Source organism: Mandrillus leucophaeus, unplaced genomic scaffold, assembly GCF_000951045.1.
Source record: "Mandrillus leucophaeus isolate KB7577 unplaced genomic scaffold, Mleu.le_1.0 Scaffold730, whole genome shotgun sequence".
NCBI lineage: Eukaryota > Metazoa > Chordata > Mammalia > Primates > Cercopithecidae > Mandrillus > Mandrillus leucophaeus.
In genome coordinates, this window is record NW_012107920.1 from 175,259 (window position 1) to 181,483 (window position 6,225).

Genomic DNA, 6,225 nt, shown 5'->3' on the forward strand with positions numbered 1-6,225 from the left:
TACAAGAAAATCATATCACCTGTAAAGACACGTAGACTGAAAGCTTTACTTTTCAGCTCTTTAAGCTGGAAAAAGATACTCCATGTGAAGAGAAACCAAAAGCAAGCAAGGGTATTTACATGAGATAAAACAGACTTTAAGTCAAATAACAGTATACAGAGGCAAAGAATAACATCACAAAACAATAAAGGAATCAATCCAGCAAGAGATTATAACAAATCTAAATACATATGCACCCAACAATGAAGCACCTAGAAGAAATACCTGAAGCAAATAATTATTAGATCCAAAGGGAGAGACAGACTCCAATGCAATAATAGTTACAGACTTAAACAAAACATTGCTCTCCCAGCATCAGACAGATCATCCAGACAGAAAATTAACAAAGAAACATCAATTTTTTTTTTTTTTTTTTTTGAGACAGGGTCTCGCTATGTCACCTAGGCTGAAGAACAAAGGCACACTCTCAGCTCACTGCAACCTCCACCTCCCAGGCTCAAGTGATTCTCATGCCTCAGCCTATGAGTAGCTGGAACTACAGACACATTCCACCACGTCCAGCTAATTTTTGTATTTTTTGTAGAGACAGGATTTTGCCATGTTGGCCAGGCTGGTCTCCAACTCCTGGTCTCAAGAAAACCTCCCACCTTGTCCTCCCAAAGTGCTGGGATTACAGGTGTGAGCCACAGCACCTGGCCAGAAACATTAGACGTAAACTGTACCTTAGACCAAATAGACCTAACAGACAATTTACAGAAAATCTTATCCAGCAGTTGTAGAATACACATTCTTCTCACTGGCATAGAATATTCTCCAGGTTATACCATATGTTAGGCCACAAATTTAAAATATTTGAACCAAATATCTTATCAAAACACAATGGGATAAAACTAGAAATCAGTAATACTTTGATTGGAAACTATACAAATACATGGAAACTTTGAAAAGGAACTCTGGAAACTATACAAATACATGGAAATTAAATGACATGTTCCTGAATGACAGACCACTGGGTCAACGTAGAAATTAAGAAGGAAATAAAAAAGTTTCTTAAAACAAGTGAAAACAGAAACACAACACATCAAACCCCATGTAATACAACAAAAGCAGTGCTGAGAGGGAATTTTATAGCAAAAGACATCTACATAAAAGAAGTAGAAAAATTTCAAATAATCTAACAACGCACCTCAAGGAAACAGAAAAGCAAGAACAAATCAAACTGAAAATTAGAAGGAAATAAATAATAAAGATCAGAGCAGAACTAAACAAAATAGAGACTAGAAAAACATTACAAAGTTTAGCGAAACAAAAAGTTGGGTATTTCAAAAGATAAAATTGATAAACTGCTAGCTAGACTAACCAAGAAAAAAAAGAAGACCCAAATAAAGAAATCAGAAACGAAAAAGAAATTACAACTGATAGGACAGAAACATAAAAGATCGTCAGAGGCTATTATGAACAATACGCTGACCAACTGAGAAAACTAGAGGAAATGGATAAATTCGTAGACAAATACAATCTACCAAGGTTGAATGAGAAAGAAAGCAAAAACCTGGACAGACCAATAGCAAGTACCAAAATTAAATCAGTAATAAAAAGTCTCCAAACAGAGAAAAGCCCAGAATGAGACAGCTTTACTGCCAAATTCTAGCAAACTGATAAAGAATTAACACCAATTCTCCTCTAACTATTCCCAAAAGAACTGAAGAGACGGAAATTCTCCCTAACTTCTTTCTATAAGGTCAGCATTATTCTGATACCAAAACCAGACAAAAACACAACAAAAAAATAAAACTATAGGCCAATATCTCTGATGAATATGGACATAAAAATCCTCAACAAATACTAGTACTAGCAAACCGAATCAAAAATCACATCAAAAAGTAATAAACTATATTCAAGTGGGTTTTATCCCACAGATAAAAGGATGGTTCAACATATGCAAATCAATAAATGTGATACATCATATGAACAGAATGAAGGACAAAAAACAGATCACCTCAATAGATGCAGATAAAATTAAACATCCCTTTATGATAAAAAACACTCAAAAAACTAAATATAGAAAGAATATTCTTCAACATCATAAAGACCATTTCTGACAGACCCACAGCTAACATCATACCAAAATGAAACTGAAAACCTTCCCTCTAAGAACTGGAATAAGACACTTTTATGATTCCTATCAAATACAGTAGTAAAAGGCCGGGTGCAGTGGCTCAAGCCTGTAATCCCAGCACTTTACGAGGCCACGGCAGGAGGATCACCTGAGGTCATGAGTTCGAGACCAGCCTAATATGGTGAAACCCCATTTCTACTAAAAATACAAAAAATTTGCTGGGCGTGATGGTGAACATCTGTAATCGCAGCTACTCACGAGGCTGAGACAGGAGAATCGCTTGAACCCAGGAGGCGGAGGTTGCAGTGAGTCAAGATGTTGTCATTGCACTCCAGCTTGGGCAACAAGAGCAAAACTCTGTCTCAGAAAAAAAAAAACACACACACACATAGTCCTAAAAGTCCTAGTCAGAGCAATCAGGCAAGAGAAAGACACCTAAACTGGAAACAGGGAGGTCAAATTATCCCTTCCTGCAGATGAAATAATCTTATGTTTAGAAAAACCCAAAGACTCCACACATACACACACACACACACACACACACACACACACATATACAAACTCTTAAGATCTAAAAAACAAATTTAGCAAAGTTGCAAGATACAAAATCAACATACAAAAATCGGTAGTTTGTAAACACCAATGAATGAAATAGCTGAAAAAGATATCAAGAAGGAAATCCCATTTACAATAGCCACAAAGAAAAAAGTAAAACACCAAAGAATAAATTTAAACAAGGAGGTGAAAGGCCTTCACAGGGAAAACTACAAAACACTGATAAAAGAAGTTAAAGAGGCTATAAACAGAAAGATCCCATCCCACCATCATGGGATTGGAATTATTAATATTGTTAAAATGTCCATACTACCTAAAGCAATCTATAAATTCGATGCAACGGCTATCAAAATACCAACATAATTTTTCACAGAAATAGAAGAACAATCCTAAAATTCATATGAAACCAATAAAGAGCCAGAACTCGCCAAAGCAATCCTGAACAAGAAGAATAAAGGTGGGGGCATCACATTATCTGACTTCAAAATATATTACAAGGCTGTAGTAACCAAAACAGCATAATATTGGTATAAAAATAGACACACAGACAAATAAAATAGAGAACCCCAAAATAAATCCATGTATTTACAGCCAACTGATTTTCAACGAGTTTCCAAGAACATACATTGGAGGAAAGAACACTCTCAATAAATCGAATTGGGAAAACTGGATATCCGTAGGCAGAAGAATGAAACTAGACCCTTATCTCTCACCATATGTATTAAACTCAAGATGGATTAAATACCTAAACATAAGGCCTAAAACTATAAAACTACTAGAAGAAAATATAAGGGGAACACTATAGGACATTGGTCTAGGCAAAGATTTTATGGTTAAGACTTCAAAAGCACAGATAACGAAAACAAAAATGGACAGATGGGACTATATTAAACTAACGGGCTTCTGCACAGCAGAAGGGCAGAAAGAAACAACCAACAATTAAGAGACAACTGGTTGAATGGGAGAAAATATACTCAAACTATTCATTCAACAAAGGACTAATATAAAGAACACACAAGAATACACAAGGCACTCAATGGTTCAAAAAGAAAACACAACAACCAAAAAAAGAAAAACCAAAAAAAAAAAAAATTAAAACATGGGCAAAGGACATGAATTCACATTCTGAAAGATATACAAATGGCCAACAGGTATATGAAAAAATGTTCAACCTCACGAATCATCAGGGAAATGTAATCAAAACCACAGTGAGATATCATCTTACCACCATTAGAATGGCTTTCTTTTGGAGACAGCTCTATTGCCCAGGCTGGAGTGCAGTGGCACAGTCTTGGCTCACTGCAACCTCTGCCTCCCAGGTTCAAGTGATTCTTATCCCTCAGCCTCCCAAGCAGCTAGGACTACAAGGCATGCACCACCATGCCCGGATAATTTCTGTATTTTTAGTAGAGACAGGGTTTCATCATGTTGGCCATGCTGGTCTCCAACTCCTGAGCTCATCCTTAGCCTCCCAAAGTGCTGGGATTATAGGCATGAGCCACCGCGAACTGCCAAAATGGCTATTAATAAGACCAAAAAAAACACGCTGCAGAGGATCTGAAGAAAAAGGAACTTTTATACACTGTTGGTAGGAATGTAAATTAGTATAACCACTATGGCAAAGACTATGGAGATTTCTCAGATGACTAAAAATAGAACTACTATATGATCCAGCAATGCCACTAACTGTGTCTTTATAAAAAGGAAAAGAAATCAGTATATCAAAGGAATGTCTGCACTTGTGTATTTATCACAGCACTATTGACAATAGCAAAGATACATCATCAACCTAAGTGTCTATCAACGGACACACAAATTAAGAAAATGTGGTATATATACACAATGGAATACTATTCAGTCATAAAAAATGAAATCACAACATTTACAGCAACACGAATGGAACGGAAGTTCATTAAATTAAGGGAAATAAGCCTGGTACAGAAAGATAAATACCACATGTTCTCACTCATATGTGGGAGCTAAAAAACTTAATCTCATGTACACAGAGAACAAAATGATAGATATCAGACTGGAAAGGGTTGATGAGTGTGAGGGGAACATGAAGAGAAGTTGGTTATGGGTACAAACATACAGTTAGATGAAATAAATTCCTATCTTTGGTAATTTTGATAGTGATGATACTTAGTAACAATATTTTACATATTTCAAAGTAATTACAAAAGAGGACTTGAAATGATACCATACGTACAGAAATGACAAATATTCAAGATGATGGATACCCCCAAATACCCTGACTTGATCATTACACAGTCTATGCAAGTAACACTCACATATACCTCATTAATATGTAAAATATTGTGTGCCAATAAAAGAAAAAGAAACAGTGGAAGAAGATAGGGGTGGGGTGAAGGGGGACTGGGGAGATACAGGTCAAAGGATACAAAATTTCAGTCAGGCAGTAGGAATAAGTTCAAGAGATCTATTGCACAATTTGAAGACCCTAATAACAATATCTTAATACTTGAAAAACCACTAAAAGTTTAAATTTGAAATATTCTCAATATAAAAAATAAGCATCCAAGGTAATATATACGTTAACTAGCTCAACTTAGCCATTCTACAAGCATACATACTTCAAAATATCATTCTGTAAACAACATACACACTTCTATTCAATTTAAATAACCTTAAAAATGTAATTTAAAAATAGAGTAGAATAACTATGTATATAGCATTAATAAGTAAACTAGACATGATTTAAAATATATGGGAAGAAGTGCAGTTATAGGCAAATACTAAGCCATTTTATATAATAGACCTGAGCATCCATGGATTTTGGTATCTGTGGGGGTCCTGGAACCAATCCCCCCGAGATACCAAAGGGGTGACTATACTCCAAATTCTGACCTACAATTTCATACCCTGATAAACTAACATCAATAAAAGGATGAAGGGGAATTGAGATTTTCAGACATCAAAGGATTCACATTTTATATTGCATAAATTCTTTCTTAGGATTTTACTTGAGAGTGAATTCCAACAAAACCAAAGACAAAATAAATAAAATAAAATAAAATAAAATAAAATAAAGAAATAAAAACACCAAGGTAGATGATTCACATGGAACAGAGAAGCAATCCCAAGAAATCAGTAAAAAGGCAGGCTCTGTTCACAGCCCAAGAGAGCAACAGTATGGTTTACAGCAGGCCTCCATGATGAAAGTATTCAACCAAAAAAAAAAAAAAAAAAAGTCAAAAACAATATTGAATTTTTTTTAAATCAGGATATAACAAAGGTAAATATGAGGAGACAGAAAAGGAGAAGAAAATTCATCAGAACAGTAAGAAGGGGAAATTGTATACCTGGCCTAAGTATAAAGCAAACTACAATGTATCATTAGCCTATTACTGCCAAATGAGGGAAGAATAAAAGGTAAGAAAAAAATCGGTCATTTGGCTTTGATGTTTAAGAACATTCACTTCTGAGTGACTCAGGAATTATAACACTGGATTTACTGAGAAAGAAATATAAACTGCTCAGGCGCAGTGGCTCACGCCTGTAATCCCAGCACTTTGGGAGGCTGAGGCGGG